General features: G+C 40.2%; 1 long non-coding RNA gene across 1 annotated transcript in view; it reads right to left on the reverse strand.

The window, feature by feature from the left end:
• LOC121500670 overlaps window positions 1-20,063 on the reverse strand; it is a 37,561-nt gene extending 17,498 nt beyond the window's left edge. Inside the window, exon 1 of the long non-coding RNA XR_005990433.1 lies at window positions 19,850-20,063. This is a non-coding gene — a long non-coding RNA (uncharacterized LOC121500670). The remainder of the gene's footprint in view (window positions 1-19,849) is intronic.
• Window positions 20,064-21,560: the final 1,497 nt, after the last annotated feature.

Here is a 21,560-nt window from a genome sequence, read left to right on the forward strand (position 1 = left end):
GAGAGGGTCGCAGAACATAAGAGACTCCTAACTCTGGGAAACGAACAAGGGGTGATGGAAAGGGAGGTGGGTAGGGGGTGGGGGTGACTGGGTGATGGGAACTGAGGGGTGCACTTGATGGGATGAGCAATGGGTGTTATGCTATGTGTTGGCAAATTGAACCCCAATAAAAAATAATAAAGTTTATAGACCTTTCTCTGCACCCCCCCCAAATCGAACTCAAAAAAAGAAGAAGAAGAAGAAGAAGAAGAAGAAGAAGAAGAAGAAGAAGAAGAAGAAGAAGAAGAAGAAGAAGAAGAAGGAGGAGGAGGAAAACCCACAAAGGATTGCCCTGGAAGTCCTTGTCTGATTTTCCCAACCTTTTCCTTCCAGGTGTATACCAAATGACCAGGCTTCCGTGACTTGCCCACAAGTGCCCCCAAACATGGTCATCAGGAAGTATACCAACTATAAAGAGAATATCATTTTTGCTGGGCCTACTTCCCGAGCCTCTCAATCCACCACTAATGTCCACCGTAAGAATTATTCAACTTCACTCAGTTTGAGCCATGATGTTTTTTATGGTTCTACACCCATCCTAAAAGTAAATTTGCCTAATTTCTTGCTATCCTGGCTAGTCTTCAATGCTTCCTCTCAGAAGACTACTGAGTAAGAAACTCTTTCATGTTCAGTTATGGCCTCAGCTAATGGTTGAGTGCTCACAATCCCGTCTGCCATCTCCTCCTCTGCTCCTTCTGGGTACTCCTTGGGGCTGTGTTCCTGTTCCTCCCATATCAAAGCCCGTACGTCTCAAACTGGATTCTTCTGTAACTTCACCGTGACAGATCTACTGCCAGGGCAAGAAATGGGGAGCAGACTCCAAGGGGGGCATGTATTGGTCTTCAGGAGAAATGTTTATGCATTCATGAGAAACCACTAGCTCTTAACAGGAAGGCATGAGCTATTCCTGCAGATTTGGGGAATTCAGGGAGCCAACATTTAAGGTCATCTATCCAGATATCCCCATCTCAGGTATCAGGGGCCCAGATTCTCCCAATGACAGCCCTAAACATGACATAACAGGTCTGTGTTAACTGGGCGTTTTAACCATTTTTTGTATTCTAACAACTCCAACAATGGGATGCTGGGCTTGGTCATCCTTCTCTGCCTTCCTTATGGCAGGAAATAAAGGTCCTTTTTTTTTTTTGTAGTTTCAAGTTTTTATTTATTTATTTTTTTAAATTTTTTTATGGTGTTCAATTAACCAACATACAGAATAACACCCAGTGCTCATCCCATCAAGTGTCCCCCTCAGTGCCCATCACCCACTCACCCCCACCCCCCGCCCTCCTCCCCTTCCACCAGCCCAATCATTTCCCAGAGTTAGGAGTCTTTATGTTCTGTCTCCCTTTCTGATATTTCCCACACATTTCTTCTCCCTTCCCTTATATTCCCTTTCACTATTATATTCCCCAAATGAATGAGAACATACACTGTTTGTCCTTCTCCGATTGACTTATTTCACTCAGCATAATACCCTCCGATTCCATCCACATCAAAGCAAATGGTGGGTATTTGTCGTTTCTAATGGCTGAGTAATATTCCATTGGATACATAAACCACATCTTCTTTAGCCATTCATCTTTCGATGGACACCAGGGCTCCTTCCACAGTTTGGCTATTGTGGACATTGCTGCTAGAAACATCGGGGTGCAGGTGTCCCGGCGTTTCATTGCATCTGAATCTTTGGGGTAAATCCCCAACAGTGCAATTGCTGGGTCGTAGGGCAGGTCTATTTTTAACTCTTTGAGGAACCTCCACACAGTTTTCCAGAGTGGCTGCACCAGTTCACATTCCCACCAACAGTGTAAGAGGGTTCCTTTTTCTCTGCATCCTCTCCAACAGTTGTGGTTTCCTGCCTTGTTAATTTTCCCCATTCTCACTGGTGTGAGGTGGTATCTCATTGTGGTTTTGATTTGTATTTCCCTGATGGCAAGTGATGCAGAGCATTTTCTCATGTGTGTGTTTGCCATGTCCATGTCTTCCTCTGTGAGATTTCTCTTCATGTCTTTTGCCCATTTCACGATTGGATTGTTTGTTTCTTTGGTATTGAGTTTAAGAAGTTCTTTATAGATCTTGGAAACTAGCTCTTTATCTGATAGGTCATTTGCAAATCTCTTCTCCCATTCTGTAGGTTGTCTTTTAGTTTTTTTGACTGTATCCTTTGCTGTGCAAAAGCTTCTTATCTTGATGAAGTCCCAATAGTTCATTTTTGCTTTTGTATCTTTTGCCTTCGTGGAAGTATCTTGCAAGAAGTTACTGTGGCCAAGTTCAAAAAGGGTGTTGCCTGTGTTCTCCTCTAGGATTTTGATGGAATCTTCTCTCACATTTAGATCTTTCATCCATTTTGAGTTTATCTTTGTGTATGGTGAAAGAGAGTGGTCTAGTTTCATTCTTCTGCATGTGGATGTCCAATTTTCCCAGCACCATTTATTGAAGAGACTGTCTTTCTTCCAGTGGATAGTTATTCCTCCTTTGTCGAATATTAGTTGACCATTAAGTTCAGGGTTCACTTCTGGGTTCTCTAGGAGAGATCACTACCAACACCAAGGAAATACAAACGATTTTAAAAACATATTATGAAAAGCTATACGCCAATAAATTAGGCAATCTAGAAGAAATCGACGCATTCCTGGAAAGTCACAAACAACCAAAACTGGAACAGGAAGAAATAGAAAACCTCAACAGGCCAATAACCAGGGAGGAAATTGAAGCAGTCATCAAAAACCTCCCAAGACACAAAAGTCCAGGGCCAGATGGCTTCCCTGGGGAATTCTATCAAACGTTTAAGGAAGAAATCATACCTATTCTACTAAAGCTGTTTGGAAATATAGAAAGAGATGGAGTACTTCCAAATTCGTTCTATGAGGCCAGCATCACCTTAATTCCAAAACCAGACAAAGACCCCACCAAAAAGGAGAATTACAGACCAATATCCCTGAAGAACATGGATGCAAAAATTCTCAACAAGATACTAGCCAATAGGATCCAACAACACATTAAGAAAATTATTCACCATGACCAAGTAGGATTTATCCTCGGGACACAAGGCTGGTTCAACACTCATAAAACAATCAATGTGATTCATCATATCAGCAAGAGAAAAACCAAGAACCATATGATCATCTCATTAGATGCAGAGAAAGCATTTGACAAAATACAGCATCCATTCCTGATCAAAACTCTTCAGAGTGTTGGGATAGAGGGAACATTCCTCAACATCTTAAAAGCCATCTCCGAAAAGCCCACAGCAAATATCATTCTCAATGGGGAAGCACTGGGAGCCTTTCCCCTAAGATCAGGAACAAGACAGGGATGTCCACTCTCACCACTGCTATTCAACATAGTACTGGAAGTCCTAGCCTCAGCAATCAGACAACAAAAAGAAATAAAAGGCATTCAAATTGGCAAAGAAGAAGTCAAACTCTCCCTCTTCACCGATGACATGATACTCTACCTAGAAAACCCAAAAGCCTCCACCCCAAGATTGCTAGAACTCATACAGCAATTTGGTAGTGTGGCAGGATACAAAATCAATGCCCAGAAATCAATGGCATTTCTATACACTAACAATGAGACTGAAGAAAGAGAAATTAAGGAATCAATCCCATTTACAATTGCACCCAAAAGCAGAAGATACCTAGGAATAAACCTAACCAAAGAGGTAAAGGATCTATACCCTAAAACTATAGAAGACTTCTGAAAGAAATTGAGGAAGACACAAAGAGATGGAAAAATATTCCATGCTCATGGATTGGCGGAATTAATATTGTGAAAATGTCAATGTTACCCAGGGCAATTTACACGTTTAATGCAATCCCTATCAAAATACCATGGACTTTCTTCAGAGAGTTAGAACAAATTATTTTAAGATTTGTGTGGAATCAGAAAAGACCCCGAATAGCCAGGGGAATTTTAAAAAGGAAAACCATAGCTGGGGGCATCACAATGCCAGATTTCAGGTTGTACTACAAAGCTGTGGTCATCAAGACTGTGGTACTGGCACAGAAACAGACACATAGATCAATGGAACACAATAGAGACATCACGTTTTTATTTAAATTCCAGTTGGTTAACATAGACTGTAATATTAGTTTCAGGTGTACAATACAGTGAATCAGCACTTCCTTACACCATTGGGTTCTCGTTATAACAGGTGTGCTCCTTCATCCCCATAACCTGGTTCCTCTTCCCCCCATCTCCCCTTTGGTCACCATCACTGTGTTCTCTGTAGCTCAGAGTCTATTTCTTGTTTTGTCTCTCTGTTTCTTTTTTGCCCCACCTACGTTCATCTGTTTTGCTTCTTAAATTCCACATATGAGTCAAATCATATGTTATTTGTCTTTCTCTGACTTATTTCATTTGGCATAATACTCTCTCATTCCATTCAAGTCTTTGCAAATGGCAAGATTTCATTCTTTCAGATGGCTGAGTAATATTTCATTGCATGTAGATGACATCTTTATCCATTCATGTGTCCATGGACACTTGGGTTCTCTCCCTAGTTTTGCTATTGTTGATAATGCTGCTGTAAACATCGGGCAAATGTTTCTTTATATACAATAGGCCTTCTGGCTTTCATACCTAATTTCATTTACCTGTTTATTATCTTTCTAAGTCATTAAGATGCTTAGCAATAGCAACACAATTCATTCATTTGAATGCTTATTGCTTCTACTTCCTCTGTGTCTCAAACACTTGGTGCTTGCACCTTTCCCAAGGCAGACCACTGCAATAAGCCACAGTGAGTTTGTGCCTGCTTCTCCCACCAGCCACATTGATGTCTTCGTTACAGGGGAGTTCCAGCTACAAAACCCCATCTCATCACCTGTTCCGGGTCCTTACCACATCTGATACTAACTGTTGCACACTGGGTTTTCCAGAAGCTAAGTCCGAGACTGAATTTGGGGTGCAAGGTATTTTTTTAGGAATTAACAGTTATTAAGGGAGCAGGAGGAAGCAGAATGGGGCAGAAGGAGACGTCAAACTGCGATGCAAGCCCAGCGATTCCAGAGTGAATATTGTGCACAGGAGTTCTCCAGTCTTAGGCTGCAGACAAGCCCCGTGCTTCTCAGTCCCTAAGTGTGAGCTTCCCCAGCCTGGAGTGAGCTTGCTGAGCCACGTGACCTGGGGCTGACCCTGAGGGATCTGTCTTCCCCAGAGCGATGGGTCAGACGCCTCCCCTCAACCACAGGGTTGCGGTAGGTGAACTGGGCTGAGATAAAGGGAAACCATCGCAGGATGCCACAGGCTGGAGCTGGCAGGACCTGGCCGACCCTCGTGGGAGTGGATCCGAAAATATGAAGCTGCCGACTGAGCAAGCATCAAACTTAGGCTGTCTTTAGTGATATCATTACCAGATTAATACAGCTATAAAAACAGGAGCAGCTAGGAGTTGCTATCTTACTTCTCAACTGACAATAGAAATTTGACCTCAAAGATGGCCTCCGCTGGGTTCTGGCTTCTGTCTTTTTGGGGGGGGGGTGCAGAGAAAGGTCTATGAACTTTATTATTTTTTTATTGGGGTTCAATTTGCCAACACACAGCATAACACCCAGTGCTCATCCCATCAAGTGCACCCCTCAGTGCCCATCACCCAGTCACCCCCACCCCCTGCCCACCTCCCTTTCCATCACCCCTTGTTCGTTTCCCAGAGTTAGGAGTCTCTCATGTTCTGTCACCCTCTCTGATATTTCCCACTCATTTTGTCTCCTTTTCCCTTTATTCCCTTTCACTATTTTTTATATTCCCCAAATGAATGAAACCATATAATGTTTGTCCTTCTCTGATTGACTTATTTCACTCAGCATAATACCCTCCAGTTCCATCCACATCGAAGCCTACTTCAACATATCCATCCAAAGGACTGCCCTGCAATTTACACATTCAGTGCAATCCCTATCAAAATTCCATGGACTTTCCTCAGAGAGTTGGAACAAATCATCTTAAGATTTGTGTGGAATCAGAAAAGACCCTGAATATTCCCCAGGGGAATATTGAAAAAGAAAACCAGAGCCAGAGACATCACGATGTTGGATTTCAAGTTGTACTACAAAGCTGTGATAATCAAGACAGTGTGATACTGGCACACAGATCAATAGAACAGAATAGAGAACCCAGAAATGGGCCCTCAACTCTATGGTCAACTAATATTCGACAAAGCAGGAAAGACTCTCCACTGGATAAAGGACAGTCTCTTCAATAAATGGTGCTGGGAACAGTGGACATCCACGTGCAGAAGAAAGAAACTAGAGCATTCTCTTACACCATACACAAAAACAAGCTCGAAATGGATGAAAGATCTAATGTGAGACAGGATTCCATCAAAATCCTAGAGGAGAACACAGGCAACACCCTTTTTGAACTTTAAAGTGATTCTTAAGGTGTGTTGACTGCAACCTTCTAGGTGTTGATTATCTTAAAAAAAAAAAAAAAAGAGGGCGATGTGTACATAGCAGAATAACCTTATCATGATAATCAAGTGTTTAGAAGATTTTGTTATTCAACGACATCAATCTCCAAATCTGATGACTAGTTTGGCTTTATCAGCTATCTTGAGGAGGGAAAGCGTTAGGGAATAATATGCCTAACTTAACCTATAAATGAACTTCTTATAACTTTAGTTAACATTAATCAGCCACTGTGCATATTACTCAGGAGTCCCCAGAGAAAACAGAGCTGATAGACCTTTCATTCTATTTTTCCTTTAAAGCTTTCAGCTGATTGATTAGGCCCACCACATTATAGAGGATAATCTGCTTTACTCAAAATGTTTAAATGATTTAAATACTAATCTTGTCTAAAAAAAATACTTTCATACAAATATCTAGAATAACATTTGAACAGATATCTGACCACCCTGGCCTAGCCACATTGACACATAAAATTAACCTTCACACTATGAAACCCACCTGCCTTTCTTAGCCTGTCCAACTCCTTAATTCTACATATGAGAGAACAGAGATGAAGTGATTTGCATCTGACTGCACTGCAAGGTCCCAGAAAGGCTGGCACTCTCAACTCTCTCCTGAGGCCATCGTCTGTGGATTCCAACGAGGGAACACTTGGAATGTAAACATGTTCACTTTCTGCAGTGGGGTTTCTTTCTTTCTGTATAGTGTTACTCAGATCACACATGGGATTAATGATACTACTAATGTAAACACCAAAGAAAATCCATAATCTATGAAAAAAAAAACCCAGAATTCTGAGCTCACAGTGTATTTAAACTTTGTCTTCATCTAACTTCTGTCGATATCTGTGAATGTTAGCTACCCCTATTTGTGTCGGTCTACATTTGTGAAGTATCATTGAACAGATACCTGAAAACCTGAAAACTGACCCCAACGCTAGCAAATGCCCATGCTCCATCTCTAAGAAAAAGTAGTTCCTAGAGTCCCACTGGTGGCGTTCAGTGTGTGATGTTGCTGATAAGCCTTTCTGTATCACTGGCAATGCTGACAGGTCTGAGGGATCCTATAAGTTTCCCTATTTTATATATATTGTCTGTTTCTTTCTGCTTTTCTTTCTCTTTTGCCATCAGTTGTTTTTATGTGAGCATTGCACTTCCATGATTCCCAAGAATCCTGGACTTGTCTGCTTTCCCTGCATCTGTGCCTTTGCCAGAGAACACATCTCTAGCCCTGGCTGCTGACAACCTTGGCTTTAGTGACAGGGCTAAGCATCCTGCAGCCTAGAATTGAGGATGACAGTGAGTCAAATCCTGCATATAAATTAATACTCTATAAATTTATTATTAAATAAATAAATAAATAAATACTCTCACAAATCCACCATTTGTGTGTTTTCCCAGAGCATGTGTTATAATGCATTAGCTATACTCCAGATTTATATGATGATCCCATAAATTTTAAAGTTTTAATATGAAGTATATATTCACTGAAAACAATAGCAAAAATGTTAAGCTTAATTTAAAACAAAATGAGCATTACATCATTATATAATAATCTTAAAATATCCACCAGCAGATGGCAATAGAATCTTAAATACTACTGGTAATAGGAGATTAAATAATTTAATAATAAATAAGTTTAACTAATTAATGAAAATAAAGATGTATGTTTTTCCAGCACCAAGATTTTTGTGTTTTTTAAATGTCGTTTTAAAAACCACAAAAAGTCATTAATTTTTTAAAATTAAGTTTCAAAATTCTAGTTAACATGTAGTTTATATTAATTTCAGGTGTACAGTATATTGATTCAACAATTCTGTTATTACTGAACAATTATTCAGTGCTCGTCATGACAGGTGTGCTCCTTCAATCCCATCACCTGTTCCCTCATCCCCTTCCCAACCTCCCCCTGGTAACCAATAGTGCATTCTCTGTAGTTCAGAGTCTGTGTCTGGATTTGTCTCTCTCTCTCTCTTTATCCCCCTTTGCTTGTTTGTTTTATTTCTTAAATTCCAATATGAATGAAATCATATTGTATTTGTCTTTCTCTGACTGCAAAAGTCGTTAATTTTATGAGTTTAAAATATGCAGTATCATTATAATTCACCTTTCATTGTAAAATAAAATTATATATGCTAATTCTGAATTTATGATAAGTCAGGGTCTATATGCAAGTATCATTGATTTCTAAGGTTCAAAATAAGTTTATTTATTTATTTATTTATTTATTTTTTATTTTTTGGTATTTATTTATTTAAAGGTTTATTTATTTTAGAGAGAGAGCATGTACAGGTCCTATATATGTGATTTTTTCTTTACTTTGAAATAGTTTCAAACTCAAGAGATAAGCATAAAAATTAGTTCAAAGAATTTCCATATACCTTTCACCAACTTTTCCAAATCTTGCCATTTTACTATATTTACATTCTCCAAGCTACATTTTTTCTAGGCCTACTGAGATAAAAATGACATATTACATTGTGTAAGTTAACAAAATATACAATTTTAAGTGAAAAAATCCCATTGTAGAAGAATATAATCCAATTTTTGGATATATGTATGCCCATAGAAAACAAACTATCAAGGAAAAAATTATCAAGAATCCCATATTACTTTGATGTACTTACAAAGAATCATGAACACCTGGAAATGGCTTTAAGCTATGATTCACAAACTCTGCTGACCACTGGCATCACCTGTGTCCAGGCCACACCCATACAAATTTAATAAGAATCTGAGAATATATCTGGGATCAGAAACCTTTAAAGTTCCCAGTGCAATTCTTGTGTGAATCTAGGGTTAAGAGCCACCAGTTTATTCTTCTACATGTGGCTGTCCAATTTTCCCAGCACCATTTATTGAAGAGACTGTCTTTCTTCCAGTGGATAGTCTTTCCTCCTTTGTCGAATATTAGTTGACCATCAAGTTCAGGGTCCACTTCTGGATTCTCTATTCTGTTCCATTGATCTATGTGTCTGTTTTTGTGCCAGTACCACACTGTCTTGATGACCACAGCTTTGTAGTACAACCTGAAATCTGGCATTGTGATGCCCCCAGATATGGTTTTCCTTTTTAAAATTCCGCTGGCTATTCGGGGTCCTTTCTGATTCCACACAAACCTTAAAATAATTTGTTCCAACTCTCTGAAGAAGGTCCATGGTATTTTGATAGGGATTGCATTAAACGTGTAAATTGCCCTGGGTAACAGTGACATTTTCACAATATTAATTCTGCCAATCCATGAGCATGGAATATTTTTCCATCTCTTTGTGTCTTCCTCAATTTCTTTCAGAAGTCTTCTATAGTTTTAGGGTATAGATCCTTTACCTCTTTGGTTAGGTTTATTCCTAGGTATCTTCTGCTTTTGGGTGCAATTGTAAATGGGATTGATTCCTTAATTTCTCTTTCTTCAGTCTCATTGTTAGTGTATAGAAATGCCATTGATTTCTGGGCATTGATTTTGTATCCTGCCACGCTGCCAAACTGCTGTATGAGTTCTAGCAATCTCGGGGTGGAGTCTTTTTGATTTTCCACGTACAGTATCATGTCATCGGTGAAGAGGGAGAGTTTGACTTCTTCTTTTCCAATTTGAATGCCTTTTATTTCTTTTTGTTGTCTGATTGCTGAGGCTAGGACTTCCAATACTATGTTGAATAGCAGTGGTGAGAGTGGACATCCCTGTCTTGCTCCTGATCTTAGGGGAAAGGCTCCCAGTGTTTCTCCATTGAGAATGATATTTGCTGTGGGCTTTTCGTAGATGGGTTTTAAGATGCTGAGGAATGTTCCCTCTATCCCTACACTCTGAAGAGTTTTGATCAGGAATGGATCCTGTATTTTGTCAAATGCTTTCTCTGCATCTATTGAGAAGATCATATGGTTCTTGTTTTTTCTCTTGCTGATATGATGAATCACATTGATTGCTTTACGAGTGTTGAACCAGCCTTGCATCCCAGGGATAAATCCCACTTGGTCATGGTGAATAATCTTAATGTACTGTTAGATCCTATTGGCTGGTATCTTGTTGAGAACTTTTGCATCTGTGTTCATCAGGGAAATTGGTCTATAATTCTCCTTTTTGGTGGGGTCTTTGTCTGGTTTTGGAATTAAGGTGATGCTGGCCTCATAGAATGAGTTTGGAAGTACTCCATCTCTTCCTGTCTTTTGGAACAGCTTTAGTAGAATCAGTATTGTTTCTTCTTTAAATGTTTGATAGAATATGCCTGCAAACCCATCTGGCCCTGGACTTTTGTGTCTTGGGAGGTTTTTGATGACTGCTTCAATTTCCTCCCTGGTTATTGGCCTGTTCAGGTTTTCTATTTCTTCCTGTTCCAGTGTTGGTAGTTTGTGGTTTTCCAGAAACACATCCATTTCTTCTAGATTGCCTATTTTGTTGGCATATAGTTGCTCATAATACGTTTTTAAAATCGTTTTTATTTCCTAGGTATTGGTGGTGATCTCTCTTTCTCATTCATTATTTTATTAATTTGAGTCTTATCTTTTTCGTTTTTAATAAGGCTGGCTAATGGTTTATCTATCTTATTAATTCTTTCAAAGAACCAACTCCTGGTTTTATTAATCTGTTCCACAGTTCTTCTGGTCTCTATTTCATTGGGTTCTGCTCGAATCTTTATTAACTCTTCTTCTTCTGGGTGTAGGATCTATTTTATGTTTTTTCTACAGCTCCTTTAGGTGCAAGGTTTGCTTTTGTATTTTAATTCTTTCCACTTTTTGGATGGATGCTTGTACTGAGATCTATTTCCCCCTCAGGATTGCTTTTGCTGTATCCCAAAGATTTTGAACAGTTGTATCTTCATTCTCATTAGTTTCCATGAATCTTTTTAATTCTTCTCTAATTTCCTGGTTGATCCTTTCATCTTTTAGCAGGATTGTCTTTAACCTCCATGTATTTGAGGTCCTTCCATACTTCTTCTTGTGGTTTAGTTCTAGTTTCAAAGCAATATGGTCTGAAAATATGCAGGGGACAACCCCAATCTTTTGGTATCAGTTAAGACCTGATTTGTGACACAGTATGTGGTCTCTTCTGGAGAAAGTTCTATGTGCACTTGAGAAGAATGTGTATTCAGTTGTGTTTGGATGTAAAGTTCTGTAAATATCTGTGAAATCCATCTGGTCCAATGTATCATTTAAAGTTCTTGTCTCTTTGGAGATGTTGTGCTTAGAAGATATCAATTAGAGAAAGCGCTGTGTTCAAGTCTCCAAGTATAAGTGTATTATTATCTAAGTATGTCTTAACTTTGGTTATTAATTGATTGATATACTTGGCAGCTCCTGCATTCAGGACATAAACATTCATGATTGTTAAGTCCTCTTGTTGGATAGATCCTTTAAGTATGATATAGTGTCCCTCTTCATCTCTTACCACAGTCTTGGGATAAACTTTAATTTATCTGATATAGGGATTGCTACCCCTGCTTTCTTTTGAGGACCATTTGAATGGTAAATGGTTCTTCAACCTTTCATTTTCAGGCTGGAGTTGTCCTTACGTCTAAAATGAGTCTCTTGTAGACAGCAAATAGATGAGTCTTGCTTTTTTATCCAGTCTGAAACCCTGCCCCTTTTGATGGGATCATTAAGCCCATTCATGTTCAGAGTTATTATTGAAAGGTATGAATTTAGTGTCATCATAATACCTACTCAGTCCTTGTTTTTGAGGATTGTTTCCTTGGACTTCCTCTTTCTTTTACAGAGTCCCTCTTAATATTTCTTGCAGAGCCGGTTTGGTGGTCACATATTCTTTCAGTGTTTCTGCCTATCTTGGAAGCTCTTTATCTCTCCTTCTATTTTGAATGAGAGCCTTGCTGGATAAAGTATTCTTGGCTGCAGATTCTTCTCATTAGGACCCTGAATATATCCTGCCAGCCCTTTCTGGCCTGCCAGGTCTCTGTGGAGGTCTGCTGTTAACCTAATACTTCTCCCCATAAAGGTTAGGGATCTTTCTTGCTACTTTAAGGATCTTCACTTTATCTTTGGAATTTGCAAGCTTCACTATCAAATGTCGAGGTGTTGAGTGGTTTTTATTGATTTTAGGTGGGGATCTCTCTATTTCCTGGGTCTGAATGCCTGTTTCCCTTCCCAAGTTAGGAAAGTTCTCAACTATGATTTGTTCAAATACATATTGTGGACCTCTCTCCCTTTCGGTGCCCCCTGGGATCCCAATTAAACCTAGACTTTTCCTTCTGAGGCTGTCATTTATTTCCCTTAACCTTTCCTCATGGTCTTTTAATTGTTTGTCTCTTTTTTCCTCAGTTTCTCAGTTTCCTTCCTTGCCATCAACTTGTCTTCTATGTCACTCACTCCTTCTTCTACCTCATTTACCCTCATCGTTAGGACCTCCAGTTTGGATTGCTTCTCATTTAATTGATTTTTAATTTCTGCCTGATTAGATCTAAATTCTGCAGTCATGAAGTCTCTTGAATTCTTTATCCTTTTTTCTAGAGCCACCAGTATTTATACTTGTGCTTCTGAATTGGCTTTCTGACACTGAATTGTAATCCAAATTTTGTAACTCTGTGGGAGAGAGTACTGTTTCTGATTCCTTTTTGGTGAGTTTTTCCTTCTAGTCATTTGGTCAGTGCAGAGTGGCTAAAAATGAGTCTTACTGGAAAAAGGAAGGAAAAAGAGAGAAAAAAGGGGGGGGACACACAAAAAACGAAAAACAAGGTGGGTATCCTCTGATTCTATATAGTGTAAGTCCCTATACTTCCCCTGTAATTTTGCAGCACTGCTTGGTCAAGAACTTGCTCTCCCCCTGTCCTTCCAGCTGGTCTTCTGGGGGAGGGGCCTGCTGTGCTGATTCTCAGGTGTGTGCACCTGGGGGAGTTGCCCCGCCCCTGTCAGGTGCACAGTTCAGTGAGAGCTGTTTATCCTCTGAGGCTCCTGCTCCCTGGTGGCCCTGCTCAGTCCCAGGCACAAGGTGACACCAGGAAGAACAAGAACAGTGGCGGCAGCCAGCTTTCCATTCCTAGAGTCAGCTCCAGCAGTCACTACCACAGTCTTGGTCCACAGGGGCATGGATGCTCCAGAGGCAGGGGGCACTGACCTGCACAGCTTGGGGCACTGGGGCAGGAGTGTCCTTGCTGTCCTGTGTCCTCCCCACCTCCACCTGTCCCGGGGGGAGCACCAGATCCTGGGCTGTGTCCCCCAGCGCCTTGGGCTCCGGGGCCTGCACCACTTGAATCGCCGCTCTCAGGGCTGCGCAGCCCCCTCTGCCCTAGCCGCCTCTGAGCTGCTCCCAGGCCCCACCGGCCAGGCGCTGCAGCCCTTTAGGGAGCTCAGCCGTGGCTGTGGCGGGCTCTCCCCTGGGTGCACTTCCTCTTTTAGAGACTCCGGGAACCTGGGGGCTCCACTGCCCCTCCTAGTATCCTGCTGGAGTTCCCTGCGAGCACCTTTTCCTCCGGGAAGATTGGTGAAGCTCCTGCTTCTCCAGGCCTGGACTTCCTGTCTTGGGGGCACTCGCCTTAGCCCGCTCCTCATGGGGGGCCCCTCTGCCTTGGATGCTTTTTTATTTATTATTTTTTTTCTGTCTTCCTACCTTGATAAAAGAGCGAACTCTTCTCTCTGTAGCATTCCACCTGTTCTCTCTTAAATCTCAGGCCTAATTCATAGGTTTTCAGGATAATTTGAAAGTTATCTAGGTAAGTTGGTGGGGACAGGTGACTTGGGGAGCCTACTTTTCCGCCATCTTCACCCGCCTCCCTAATGGTGTGGATTTTGACTTTTTGAGGCAAACAGGTTCTTGTGTCCTGGTCCTATCATTGGTCGTAAAAAATAAAATCACTATGGGTTTCCTATTTGGGTGAATTTTGCATATCTTATTTTAAAATATCATTTCTATTTCTTTTTCTGGCTTCATATTGTATAGTTTTACATTATATGAAGTCCACTTATGGAAAACACTGAAAACCACTACTTTGTCTAACTAAAATTCACAGTGGAACATTGATGCTTTTGTCAGGAGTTTTAGAGAACATTCCTTGGAATGCCAAAATCAAAAATGACAAAGGACTAGGAAAGGTATGCTAAACATGTAAATAAGGGTATTCTCATCTTTCTGTTGGCTCTAAGTTCTTTGTCACATTCTATAATACTATTTTTTTTCAAATTGTGTCACTTCCTTGAGTCTGAAGGGCAGTGTGAGCTCTCTGGGGGCAGGGAGTATCTCTGCTCAGGGTAGAGACAGACCAAAGCCTGGATGAATGGGTGCACAAATGAATAAGAGATATGAAGGGTAAGAGAGAATTATCTGTTTAGCAAAATTAACTTTTGATGAACCTTATTATATTAATATGTTTGCAAATACATGGTGCTTTGGATATTGAAATTTTTCATGTTGACTATTTCAATAAATGATTTAGGGCTCCTTAATTTGTAAGGTACAAAGATACGCTTGAATTACTGGGAGGATAAGGATGTTTGTTTTCAGAATATTAAGCAGAAAACTTCCAAATATCAAAAAGGAGTTATAATAGCTTTTAAACTGAAATTTAGAAATACCCAGATAAATGAAATCATAAGATGTAGATGTTTTTATGTATTTAATCAATTGTTTCCCAGACCCATATTATTGATTCTTCAGTTTTGAACAACTTCTAAAGATTCTTGAGTTTCTGTTTCCTCATCTAGAGAATGTTTATATACTCCACTCACTGTGAGGTTTACATGATAACTTTAATTAAAAAAAAAACCAAACAGCTCATTGTCTATTATAAATGCTAAACTATAATATCAATTTCTTTTTCCATTCCTCCACTTAAAAAAACAAAAATAATTATGCTTTGCTTATGCAACATTATCTGATTTAATGGTCACAGCAATAAATTATGTGAATGGATTATGAAAATGTAAAAGAGCTTCACAAATACTTGTTTGGTGATGATACCAGCCACTCAAGGTAAGAGCTGAGCAAACAGGACCCAGAAGCTTTAAGAACTGATCCTCTTTTTTTAAAAAGTATAAATCAAGGATATGAATTCATTTGAGTGCTCAGAAATGAAGATTAAATTCAGATAAACAAACATAAAAATTCAATATAGCCTACAATGAAATATTTAAAACAAGTCATTAATGAACTTTAATTTACCAATAGATGGAAAGTGGTCATTTATGTTTGTAGGTATTTCCTTCATGTTTGATTTCTTAATAGGAGGTTGGCTTTCATTGCTTAGCTCAGAACAAACAAAAACTCCATTTCCAATAGTGAGTCTTTATAAATAGCTTTATAATTATTTCCAGTTTATATTTTTAAAAAGCATCCACTGGAATAATGTGAATTATTTGTGTAATTATTTCATGTCTTTGATGTGTTTGTAAAGTGCAGAATATTTAATGAGCCTGAAATAAAAAGTGGCAGAGCCAGAACACCTCTTATGCCTTAGAGATCATCCCTTTCAAACCTCTACCTCTTTTCCAATCACCTTTTTGAAACAATGATAGCTGAGGTGCCCTCAAATCCAGGATTGTGTGAGGAGCAACAAGCAGAGAGCAGTCGGTGGAAACTTTGTAGCCTGGAACTGGATATAGGATCCAGCTCTGAGGCTCTTCCATCCCCAGGACCGGGAGGAGGCCAGCCTGCAAGGCTTCCTTGTGGAGGGGAATGTGTGCCCTGCAGGTTGTATTTCTCTGCTGCAAACATGTGCGCTAGACCCCCTGCATGCAGGACATCTGAGCACACAGTAATGACAGGAAATTAGGTTTAATGAGTAGGTATTGGAATATTTGCCTTCGTATGAGCAGAATCATTTACTGGACACCAAATAAAAACAAAATCCCACACTTATTCTGTTCATTTATTTTCAGTTAGAAAGTATTATATCTGGCAGAATTCTAATAGCCAGGGAGTTTCCTTCAATGAAGTGATTGACTCTCTTTAAAAATTAGTCAGTTCTTACTCACCCTCTGGTATTTTCATAGGAAAAAAATGTTTTGTTTGTGAAATGGAGTTAAATTGTTTTGTTGAGTGTTTCCACTGATCTACTTAGATCACTTTTCCCTGTTTGTGAACAGAGTGAGACCTTACCATCCTGATGACAAATATCCACCATTTAGTTTGACGTGGATGGAACTGGAGGGTATTATGCTGATTGAAATAAGTCAATCGGAGAAGGACAAACATTATATGGTCTCATTCATTTGGGGAATATAAATAATAGTGAAAGGGAATAGAGGGGAAGGGAGAAGAAATGGGTAGGAAATATCAGAAAGGGAGACAGAACATGAAGACTCCTAACTCTGGGAAACAGATTAGGGGTGGTGGAAGGGGAGGAGGGTGGGGGGGGTGGGGGTGACTGTGTGGCGGGCACTGAGGGGGGCACTTGACGGGATGAGCACTGGGTGTTATTCTGTATGTTGACAAATTGAACACCAATAAAAAATAAATTTATTATTAAAAAAACAAAAAAACAAACCCAAAAAATTTATTTACATGTGACAATAAAATTGACTTTTAAAAAGTCTTTTAAAAAGGACTTTTTAAAATTCCTCATTATCTTTTATGGAATCAAAAATTTATGTTCATAACTATTAAAATATATAAGAGGCACCTGGGTGGCTCAGTTGGTTAAACAGCAAACTCTTGATTTCAGCACAGATCATGGTCTTAGGGTCCGGGGACAGACCCCCAGGTCAGGCTCTGAGCTCAGCAGGGGGTTGGCTTGGGATTTCTCTCTCTCTGCCCCTCTCCCGCTCTCTCCCTAAAATAAATAAATAAATCTTAAAAAACAAAACATTTAAATGATTTAAATTTTGTTTTTCTTACTGTAAAACTTATGCAAGTAAGTGTAAAAAATGTGAATATTAGATGTTAATATTTTGGTGTTTACCTCTGGCCTTTCACATGTTCCAAAATTAATAATTTAGAGCACAGTGTTTAAACTTGTGTTTTGAAGTGTAGTCTACTATATCTTAAATATCTTTCTATGCTAATTAAAAATTCATTTGCAATATTCAAGTGGCTTATATTTACCAGTGATTTTAAAAGACTGTATCATTAAATAGAACTTTAGTGTTTTAAAAGTAAGGACTGAAAAAAAAGAAAAACCTGAAGGCTGCTCTCACAAATATCCATGTTGTTAAATGTTTGAAGATACAGTCATGTTGATTTCCCTCAGAATAAATTCCAAGAACTGGATTTGCTAGGTCATATACTTTTAGAAAGCTTTTGACTTAAACCGTCAAATTGCCCACCAGTAATGTTTTATAACACGAATTCTCTTTAAATAAAACCATGTGAAACATGTCACTTTTAGGTGGCTCTGAGGGCAATGGTGTTTAGTTAAGAACTCCAACAGGAAGTTTCCACTGTTGGGAAGTGGAAAGAAAGGTAAGAGACCATGGTCATGGCCCCAGGGCTGGAGAGGCTATTGGCAGTGGGAAGCCAGGAGCCACTTGCACAGTCTGCAACAGGCTTCCCGGAACAGACAGGGCGACTGTGGGGACGTCAGACCCTTGCGCAGATTGTGCTTCACCTTTTCAAGCCTCCAGCTCTCACAAACTCCTCCTCTGTGCTCCCTACTTGCTCCTTTCTGACCTTCTTTCCTTTGTGGATGCACCAGTGACACTGGCTGCTTAACTGCTCATGGTCCTTCCACTGTGAAGCTCTTGACGCTGCAAGTTGACCTGCCATGCTGGGCTAGCACCATGTATTTCACCACCGTGCCAGCAGCTACCATTGATAAGAATCCTGACAGTATCTTGTATTTTGAAAGAACTGATTTTTAAATCACCTAATACAAATTTTTCTTTTTTTTAAATAAATTATTTTGTATTGGTGTTCAATTTGTCAACATACAGAATAACACCCAGTGCTCATCCCGTCAAGTGCCCCCCTCAGTGCCTGCCACCCAGTCACCCCCCCCCCGCCCACCTCCCCTTCCACCACCCCTAGTTTGTTTCCCAGAGTTAGGAGTCTTTCATGTTCTGTCTCCCTTTCTGATATTTTCCACTCATTTTTTCTCCCTTCCCCTCTTCCCTTTCACTATTATTTATATTCCCCAAATGAATGAGACCATAAAATGTTTGTCTTTCTCCGATTGACTCATTTACTCAGCATAATACCCTCCAGTTCCATCCACGTCGAAGCAAATGGTGGGTATTTGTCGTTTCTAATACAAATTTTTCTTACCATTACCAGGACACAATAGGAGCTATTTCTCTTTTCCATTTAACTGCTAACTTCTCATCACATACAAATTATCAATTTTAGACAGTGATGTCATAAATACAACAGCTTATTTCTTGTACCTCCTATAATTCTCCAAGTGTGCTCCTTGGATCAGCAGCAGTAGCGGCACCTGCGTACCTCCGCACCTGCTGGGAATGTGAATTCTCAGACCCCATCCTTCTCCTACTGAATCAGAAATTCTGGGCATAGAGCTCATGGCTTTGTTCAGACAAGCCCTCCAGGTCATTCTGATGCAGGCTCCACTGGACAGCCATCTAGCTGCGACAGTGCTCTGATTCAGGAGCCTTCCTTAGGTCAGGATGATTTTGGAAGAGTGTAATTTAATAGCAGAGAAGACTTCTTCCTCATCTCTGTGTGTACTGGAATAGTTGTGGTATCCAGAGCCTCAGAGGTAACTAAAATATGTGTGGGATCAACCATGTTTCCTTGGAAAATAATAGGAAAACCGCCTGGGGGTGGAACTGGGCTGGCAGGCCGCATGTTTGAGCAGGAGTTAATTTGGAAACGATTATCAACATTCATGGTTGGAGCAGTTTTGCATAACCAGTGACTCACAACAATTTTGTGTGTCTTAAAATAACATGGTGAAGATGAACAAATTTAATTCCCGAAACACATGGGTGTCCTGTGGGATTGTGTCATGTTTACATGCTGTGTTTCCCCAATGACAGGCTGTTACTAATCCTGTCCCACAGGCCCTGTGTTCTCAGTAGGCTTTGATCTGGGTTCGGTTGATAGCAATTTCCTCATTCTTTGAACTCAAGAGTCTTCCCATGACCCTGGAGGCTCGGATGGCTCTCCAGCATCCATCTCAGGTCCTCAACATCTATCCCCATGAACTCAGACGTTAGCAATTTGCCCTGTATTCCAGTTCTTCAGACCCCGTTGACACAGCAGACGTTCTGAACTGGCTAAGCCCCCTACCTGGGGGCAACCCCCCCGCCCCCCACCCCCGGGTTCGGGGAAATCCATCTTTCTTTGCAGAGGTTTGCCTGGTCCCCTTCTTTCGTCTCAAGTGTCTCCCTGCACAGGGACTCTTGCCGCCTGCCTTGGGCATGCTCAGATGTCAATATGCCCGCAGGGACCTCTTGCTACGTGCCTCCCAGCTGCTGCCCTGCCCTACCATTCTCCCTAACTCGTCCCCCTCACGGCGGTGCACTGACCCATCTGCTTCTAATCCCCTGCCCAAAGTGGCTTACCTAAACGGACTCCTGCCAAGTGATTGGTGAAATGATGACCGACGCTGCAATATCTTCTTTTCCTTGGAGTGTGGTTCCTGAGGCCAGAGGTCCTTCTCCCATCAGAGGCTCCTTTCCTTGGCTTCTGGGAGAACACTTTCTCTTGTGCCCCTTCTGACTTTATGGAAGTCCTTTCTCAGCTGCTGTTATTTTCTACCTAGTCTCTAAGGATTTTATTTTTTTTAAAATTTCTATTTATTTATTATTTATTTGAGAAAGAGAGAGAGAGAGAGAGAGACACAGAGACAGAGAGCGCATGAGCAGGGGAGGGAGTGGAGGGAGAGGGAGAAGCAGACTCAGGGAGCCCCACATGGGACTCGATCCCAGGACCCTGAGATCATGACCTGAGCTGAAGGCAGATGCTTCACTGACAGGCACTCCTAATTCCTATTTATTCTCTAAAATTTGTTTTTCCTATTCATGAAACATATAATATGAGGGTTACATCTATTTCAGGATTCTTAGGTATACTAAAGATTGCATGAAACATGCCTGGCACAGTATCTTGATGCAGTTGGGATTCAGTAACTAGTTGTCAGTAAAGGTAGAATGGTTAGGATTCAGACTCTGGACTCAGACTTCCTGCATTCACATCCTGTCTGTGTCACTTTTCAGCTTTGTGACATTGGGAAAATTCTGCAGCCTCTCTGTTTCTTTATCTCCTCTTCTGTAAGATGAAGACCTTCATAACATCATTAGGATTCAGTGCTGTAGTGTGCTCAAAACACCTAGTACAGTGCCTGGGGAGGAATGAGTTCTCAACCATCATTGTCTATTAATAAAAAATCTTATTTTATTATTCAATTTTGCCATAAAATAACCCTCAACCAGCTTTAACTTTCTATTCAATGACCCCAAGCCTTCCCAATCTTTATTTAAATCTTATTTTTTTCTTTAAGTAGCTATAATTAATCTTTAAAAAATGACTTAAGTAACGTGAACACATTTTCTACCAGTAGTCGAAGGGCTCTTTCTGCCAAGTGAAGGCTGTCCCTCCTTCTACTACTTACTTTCATCAGGAAGCCAGGTCTACTCTCATTTTTGGAAGTTTTAAAACCAGTCAAGGTCTGTGTCAGTGGCGAGAGGCATTGGAAGCCTGAGATCCATGTCCTGGCTAGCCCCCCCCCCAATCATCACATGACTTTGCTCAAAATCTTCCCCTCTGAACTTCAGTTTCTAAATCTGAGAAATGAAAATATCTGCTTTGAATATGATGTGCATATAACAACATCCGAAACTACAAATGGCAAAGAGTTATAAAGTGCAAATTTAGGAAGCACTCTCCAGGGGTGAAATGTAGCCAGACTACTCTATTTACAACCTTATTTAGTGTCTCAATGATCTAAATTTTGGCTATTGTCAGAAAATGAGTTTATATGCTTTATAACTCGTTTAACTGTGCTGCCGTAGCTTCCTGTTGTCACTCTATCTGCACTCCCATTTTCAAGTCTATGATCACCTCAACTTTATTCCAATGGTTTGAAGTCTTTAATCTCAAGAATTCAAAATTTTTCAAACAAATGATTTTGCCTCCTATCTAATGGAACATTGAAAGAAAAATCAAAACAAATAGTAACTGTCCTTAGAGACATGTGTAACCACAACAAAACAAAAAATACAGCTAATACCTCCAAGTGTTGCCTCTTTAAGCAAAAACACTGTGGCTCTTCTT

The sequence above is a fragment of the Vulpes lagopus genome, chromosome 10 (genome assembly GCF_018345385.1).
Source record: "Vulpes lagopus strain Blue_001 chromosome 10, ASM1834538v1, whole genome shotgun sequence".
Lineage (NCBI taxonomy): Eukaryota > Metazoa > Chordata > Mammalia > Carnivora > Canidae > Vulpes > Vulpes lagopus.